Source organism: Dermacentor andersoni, chromosome 3, assembly GCF_023375885.2.
Source record: "Dermacentor andersoni chromosome 3, qqDerAnde1_hic_scaffold, whole genome shotgun sequence".
NCBI lineage: Eukaryota > Metazoa > Arthropoda > Arachnida > Ixodida > Ixodidae > Dermacentor > Dermacentor andersoni.
Genome location: NC_092816.1, coordinates 141030584 through 141038550, shown reverse-complemented (window position 1 = coordinate 141038550; position 7967 = coordinate 141030584). Strand labels below are relative to the sequence as shown.

Below are 7967 nucleotides of genomic sequence, written 5' to 3'. Positions count from 1 at the left end.
ACCGCGCGCTTGACGGTGTCTCGCGCAGGGGGAATCTGCGACCACTGAAGTTACGTGCAGCACCAGTGCTAGTTAGAAACTTTGCCGCAGGCATTCAGCTGCATGCTTCAAGAGGTCAGTTGGGCGCGTAATCTTGAACTTACTGAAAACGCATGAGGAATCCATGTTTTATGCTGAAAAAAGTATAAACCCCATATAAGCGATCTTGCGCGCGGCAGCTACGAGCGACGCGACGGAGATGGCTATCGCGTTCGCTCGTCGCCTACAAGTCGTACTCCGTGCGAGCGACGATTTTGAGCGACGCCTCCCCGGTGTTGCCGGCATGAGGGCTGCAGTCACGCGTGACGCGTGCTTTAGTAATTTACGTTGATGTATCTTACTATAAAAAGTAGCATAAAATATTTCCGGAGGTCTTGCAGTACGTTCTTATCCTTGCACGTATAAAAATTGAATCATTTGCTCGTTCCGCGCGACAATCGGTAGTATTTGAGCGATGTATGTACATCCAGTTCCGGCTTCGCGCTATTGGCTAGTCGCTCATAGCACTTCTGGGCGACGAGCGACGATTTCTAGATTTCCAGAACCGAGCGACGGCCCGTTTTGTCGCTCGAAGTCGTCGCTCGTCGCCGTCGCGCACTAAATCGCTCTCACAGTGTTTATCCCTAAGACTGAACTGTTTTTGCTCATGTTGAAATGGTGTGATTATAGGTCTGGTTTTGTCTCCTGTTGCGGTGCGAAACTGAAAGGATGCTTATGTCTACGAACTCGGTGAATTGTCGAGCAGCTAGTTACGCATCGGCATCGAATATAACGGCTGCTGTGCGGAATTACAATTGCAGGGGCGCTTTGCATACGCTTATTGTTTTGGACATGCCTGTGCATTTGCTAATATGAGTTGGCGTGTCAGAGTTATGTCATATGAACAGCTAAATCAGCCTTCCTCTGGGGGTTACAAGCGTAATGTGTGCATTTTGCTATAGCATGGCAGATCAAGATGTGTTTATCGCTTGAATATTTTTAGTAGAGAAATAAAATACCAAACTAAAATGTTGCTTTAATTCCGTGTTACCAGTCTGTCGTACACAGAACAATAGGTCGGTGTAATAAACCAATAACTGCAGTTTAACTGCAACTTTTACATGCCTACAAGAATCTAAAATGCTAGATTTCAAACTGCAGCAGTAGTCGGGTCTGTCAAAAATGAACTCCACTGCGCACCTCATGCATGAAAATAAGTTCATGCCTTTTAGTAAGCTTAGATGCAGGCCGCAGTGAACTTGTTAGTATTGAAATGTGGGTAAGCTTGCCATAACAAGCCGTGTTGCCCTTTTTTATAGGCACATCCATATATCCATTGAGCTGAAGGACAATATTTTCATCCCTACTGAGCATCATGTTTGCAGCTATAATCCTCAAATTATGGCTTCAGCGGTGGCACAACCAGGGATGGCGTGGGGGGGGGGGGGGGGGGGGGGGGGGGGCACACTGGGCACGTGCTTAGGATGTGTCACAAGTGGTGTTTGCGATACACCAGACTCATGACAGACCTATGACGTCTGAAAATGACCAATATACGTCTGAAATGACCAAATGACCAAAACTGAGCGCAATATAACCATGAAATTCTATTCATTAGCAGGAGTATTCTAACATTCATGAAAAACAAGGATGAACTGTGGTTTATTTGTTTTTTTGCTTAAATTTAAAAATTGAAGTTAGTTTAGCAGTTGACTGTTGCAGTCATTTGGAAGTTTTGCATGCATTTCACTAGGAAGACTAAGAGCTAAGACTTTTTTATTGCCATGGCCTTGACTGTCTTGATGTTGTTTTGCACCATGCCCTTGTGTTGACTTTTGCATACGATATTTTTCAGGCACCCGCTTTATATAACGCAAGCAGGCAGCTGCAAGGACACGAGGATGTGAAAGAGCCAGTGCAGCGCGACTACACGTAGTGCAGAGGAGCCAATGCGAAAAAATCAAAATACATTGGCATGTTATTTGAACAAGAAAACAAGTATGTGGGTATATTGGGTGTACCATTTGACCAAATGTCAACAAAATCAAGATACAGTATGTTACACGAAGATGAAAATTCTCACGTGCTCCAGGCAGTCATCTTAACATGGTATATTTATGTAATGTCTCTGATTGGAAAGTCAAATCAAGTATGCTCTCTGGAGACAAACACATAGCAGCAAGTGTCATTGAAAAGTTAAAAATGTGTTTTAAGAAAGCTGATTAGTTCTGAGAAGTGACTGCTTTTTGTCTTGCCTCTCAACAGATATATCCATGTGATAAAAAAATAGTGGTACAATGAAATTGCATATTTGCTTAGCGACATGATACATACTTGCAATGAGCACGGTGCCTGTGTTTACTATAAAAAGCAACAGCCCATGCTTGGTTAGGTTAGGCCTACTACAACATGCAGGCATGGGTGATTGGCGCTTTTTTTATTTCTGTGTCGTGAGGTTTATTGACGTGCGTATAGGTGCAGTGGCACGCAGTATGGCTAGTACAAGAAAGGGGGGGGGGCAGATATATGTAGCTCACTGTACACGACACAGGGCAAAGGAAATCCGTGTTCAGCAACTATGTTAAATGCCATGTACGTAAATTTTACAACGCTACTCGTTCGAAGCGCGCAGAGGTGCATATTGAAGAAAAGTTTCCAGGGTAGATAATTTAGTTCGTAATTTACACTAATTTTGCTCTAACCACGAGACATAATAATTTGAATATACTGCACGGAAAAACCTAGAGCGAATTAAATTGTGTGTCAGCTTCGTGTGTATACACATAGTCTTTCCTATGCATTAGGTTTTTTGCGTAATGCATTAACAGTTGACAGCCTATCTTATGATGTGTACTCTGTTTACATTACTGTTGTTTATTAGTTTACTCGTTTGTTTTGCGACTGATGAAATGCCGGCATATATATATTTTCAACATTTGACATAACCCTGTATGTTTTGCAGGGACAACCCAGGACGTGCATTTCTCAGCACCCAGTCAACTGCCAAAAGTGACTCAAACACAGGCCACCAGTAAGTGGACATCAGTTGCAATTTCACATTATGCAGTTGGCGGCTGCCTTGTACGGAGGCTTCTTTTTTTAATGAGATGGTGATGTCGTTCTAGTGTACATTTTGACCACAAAGGTGCGATCATGTCTCACAAAGGCATATATGGTTGCTATTCTCTGCGAGGGACGTGTTCGTGAAGCATTTGTGTTTGGCAGTATTGTCGCCCAATGAGTCGGATATAAACACTAACTCGCCACTGCCGGCAAGTAGTTGCGAGAAACGCATTATGACGCTGTGAAGTTATTTCATTAATTCGAAGGAAAGTTTTGCAGCAGGAAAAAAGGTTGCTATTCCAGGTAAACATGTCTTTTTCTCATAGGTTATTTAGCCAAACTGTGGATGCATGAAATTGGTGACTTATGAATAGATTTTAATTTATTCTTTAGTAATGCTTCTAAAGGAGACTAGAAATAGCATGTGACTACCTCTGCAATCAGCAGACCACACATATACAGTCATAAGTGGCAGTTCCATGCAGTTTCGCACTTTATATAACCTTTCCTTTCAGCAACATTGGAACTGGTGGCTGCGTTTTCAGAAGGAGAAGTGCACTTGACACTGTATATGTATGTGTGAATTCGGTTTTCTTTGTATGTGTCGGCTCACTGACAAACAGTGCAAAAATCTGTTGTACCATGAGCCTGACGACGCCTTCTGCTGCTAGAAATGCGGCACTCCGTATTTTATAGTACTGCATGACATTTAAATCAAAGCTACCACACAAAATGATCAAGAAAACTAACCGCTGTTATAGCTGTTTTCCTCAAAGAACGCTTGTCCTTTATGGGCTGTGTTAATCTGAGCTCTCCACCGATGTTTCAGTAGTATTATCCCTTAGTGAGTGAGAGATTGGGGGCAAATAATCGTGTTAGTGTTTAAGTGGTGTCCTAATTATGTGCATTTGTTCCAACAAAGTTGTCTAGATTACTTTATTGTGTAGTGTAAAGCCTATGAAACCATCAGCAACTACTGAGTTGCTAACACGCATATGGATTTGTCACTATACAGGTGGAACTCGGCTGTACCACTGCAGTGCTGCGGAAATTGCCTTCACCAGCGGCTTTGCAACAGCTGTTTCGCAGCATGTCGGTATGTGTTAATTTATAATTATGTTGGGATGGGCTAGTATTATGGACCACTGCTACTCTGTATTGTGACAGATCCATACTATAAGGGATGTAATGGGCACAGCGAAAACCTTTGAATTTTTTACTATGGTACATAAACAGGCTCTCCTTTTCGTCGCTGGAGCAGGAGAGAAGGGCATGCAGGCACTCCTGAATGTACATATATTTCAAAACATGAGACACACACACACACACACACAATTAAACTAAAGGCAGGGACGTTCCATCTTTCATCTTGAATTCAATTGCGCAGCGCAAAAATACAAGACAGACCACAGAGAAGCACACATGTTAACAGGTTTGATACACACGTTAGTTCAACAAATTTGATACTTCAAGTGTGCTATTTTACACAAGGGGGAAGGGAAAGGGGAGAAAATCTGAAAAAAAAAAAGTGGACTGGAAAAAAAGTTATCGTGCCAAAAAGCATGAGAAGCATCGCGCAGCCAGGATCACCAGCAGGACATCTAAAAAGCACTCTGATAAAATTACATACAGGACAACCTTACGTATAGTTTGTTTCAATCAACTCAGATCACATGCAGCCATTACTGCAATCAAGTTGTTTCCTTATGTCATATGAGGGAATGATGTGGGCCCAAAAAACTGTTTAGAGCTGAAGGATTATGTTCCATTCTAGCCTCATTGCCTGCTTTTTTATCATATTGATATCAGCTGCTTATGTTAGGGACAAAAAGTAAGAGTACGAACTGTTTCCCGATTCGCCATTCCACACAACATGTCTTTGTGACTATATGTACATGCAGATGATCCATAGTTGAAAAATATTCAGTACAGTAGAATCTCATTACAAGATGCACTTGGTTGTAAGAGACATCTGAAAATGGTTTGGTTGGTTTTCCGATGTTTGCCACGTTAACAATACTGTATACAAGAGACACCTTTGTTACTAAGGATGACTTTTTAAGTATTCACTACTTCGAAGGGACACAACCCAGACACATTCACTTTGTGCACCTTGTGTGCTCCGAAGGGCGTAAAGATCGCGCAATCCTTACACAAGTCAATCGCGCATGTCTCTTTTAGCATGAACCAGAAAAGGAGGGCAACGAGGACAGTGCAGGGCAGAACGTGTCGGCAGTTGAAGCTGACGAGCGTCTAAGAGCACCTCAAAGGTACTGCGAGCAACAAGGCTTGCAAAGTGAAGTGTTTAAATTCCAGAAGTTGGGAAAAAAGCTAACACAATCTACAGTTACTAAAAAGCTGTGAATGTCTTCTTCAAAGGGCCCCTAAACCACCGAGGTTGAAATTTAGTTGCGGTGTTGCAGTTCTACACAATAAGGCAATGAACAGATAGCCACGAGAATTTTTCGAAACAGTGCAGTAATAGTGGAGCTACGTGTGTTTGATTATCGAAAAGTAGTCCCCACTCATTTTACTCTTTCATCTGGTGCACGCCATATGGACAGTATCGTCTTTTCCTTGCCTAGTACACCTCAAAATGTTACGGGACAGGCCAACACCAACGAGCTCTGTTGCTGCCGCGCTGGCCCGTCGTCCTGCGAGGGGTGGCGCTAATACAACAGAACTGTATGGTGACTCGTGTTGAAGAGCCTCATAGGGAGACCCTTCTGTTGGCGTTTCTGTTCTTTGCCCCCATTGGCTGCCCACAATGGCATCGCGCGCAACGCGACGAGGAAGAAGGAGTGTGTGTATTTGCTTGCAGGCCTTGCCGGCAGTCGTACACTTTCGTTCGACCAATCGACAGCACCGGAAACTGGTGACATCATCAGAGACAGCCTGGTGACGTCAGGACAAACTGGGGGGTGCAGGATAGGTCCAGAGAGGCGCACGGGGTCATTTTCTTCATATTGTGGTGCTCCGGCAGTGCTACGCACTCTGGCATTTGGCTTCGTCGATCGTGACGGCATCCTGATTTCGATACGCGTGTTTACTTGAAATGTTCAAAAATTGTCGAGAAGTGGTTTAGGGGCCCTTTAAGCCACCCTGAGCATTTATTCCTTCAGATATATCAAAACATACTTTAGTGATGATGCATAATAAAGTGATCTAGTCTGGCTCCTCGGTGTCTCAAAATTTTTGGTTTCGAGAGACATGTTTCCCGTGCCTCTTGAATATCTTCTGATGAGGCTTTACTGTAATATACACAAACAATTGTGTAATTCCTCCTGCAAGTATTATTCATTAAGCCCGGTCACTTATGTGGAAAGCTTGTGGTTAAGTCTTGATGTCCGTACTTTTTAGAGCTATGTTTACTAATTCATGCTTTTCTTATTGGTTCTTCGATGCAGGAGACAATGCCTACGAAACTATTGGCCCTGATCATGAGAGCCCTCAAGGGGCAAACAACATCTCTGTTGCAGAAGTGAGCCCGATACCACTTGGAAGTTACCATGACAGATGACACGGCAGCAATAGATACAGAGACTGCCATGTCTACTGCAGCTGCAACAGTGTACGAGGCAAGCAGCAGCGCGTCAGCATCAGCAGCAGTGTCAGAAGGAACCACACCAGGCCTCGTAGAGCAACATGTGTGCTATCACTGACTTTTTTTGTAGTGGATACAACTCATTTGCTCAACATACAAAAGCTTTTCACCACGACTGTGAGCCAGTGTTATTGTGCAGCAAGTGCAAGACTAAGTTAGGTGTTATAACACAGCACAAGCATCACTTTAATATATGCAAATGCAAACATATTAAAGTTGTTGCCTCCCCAGCCAGCCCACATAGTGACAACAATGTGGAACACATGGTGGGACACACCTCTCCCCCATTACAAGATAGTAGAGACTGTCAGTGTTGTTGCTAGATTGACTGGTCTTTGTAGGCAACTAGAAGGACAACACAGGTGTCATAAGATTGTTGATGTTGTTGTTGAAGAGGTAAAAAAGAAGTTTGATGCAGCTGAAGTGCCAACTGATATTGAGCAAATCAAAAGCAACCACCTGAGAAAGCAACACTATCGAAATTTGGGTATCTATGTGCCGCCAACTCTGGTAAGAATTGCATAGGACAGAAGTGTGATGAAAATCACACAGACACTGCTGTTGCATCACTGGCCACAGTGAGCAGCGACTTGTAGGGCAAGAGAGTCAACTGAAACTAACATTATGATACAGTGTCATGCTCCCATGTGACCACTTTTCAAGTTATTTTGCAAGATACAGCTCAACCTCCAGAAACGAGACTGCAACTTGTCTGTAAAAAAGATGTCACAAAAAATTATTCATAACACTATTAACATAGTATCTTTTTTTTGTGTCGGTTCGAGGTTCCCGGCTGTCCATTAATGCAAAAATTGAGGAAAAAAAGAACATGTGTCATACTTACACCTTTTTAACAAGTACGAGTGGGACAGAATTTTCTAGTCATGCATCTTCATCATACTATCAAGTTTTTAAATTCCTTTTATAATTATTATTACCAGTTATATTTGAGTGCAGTGTATGCATGTAGCAGGTTTAAAATCAGGTCAGTTGAATCAGATGCCTTATCTGCAAGCGAGCCCTATATTCAAGAAATTTGAATTACAATAGTTACGTTAGAGACGCAGTCTTTCAGCACTTTATTGCCTGTGGTTTAAGCATTGCTCAATACTTTTGTGGGTGGCAATTTCAACCGGCACAGCACTGCGCTTTGCCACAGTCACATTTGTCTTCAAAGCGGTGTTTACCATTTGTGTTGATCTGTAAAAACTTGCATAGAGCAAGTTTTTAATTTATATTTTTCTGCATTCTTGTGCTTGCACTAAGCTTGTATAAGGCAGTT

General features: G+C 42.7%; 1 long non-coding RNA gene across 1 annotated transcript; it reads left to right on the top strand.

Annotated features, from left to right (window-relative positions):
* Nucleotides 1-1680: 1680 nt before the first annotated feature.
* On the top strand, nucleotides 1681-7547 carry LOC140216433 (uncharacterized). The gene is made up of 3 exons (XR_011893100.1): nucleotides 1681-3049; nucleotides 4097-4177; nucleotides 6489-7547. It is a non-coding gene; the product is annotated as an uncharacterized lncRNA (long non-coding RNA).
* Nucleotides 7548-7967: the final 420 nt, after the last annotated feature.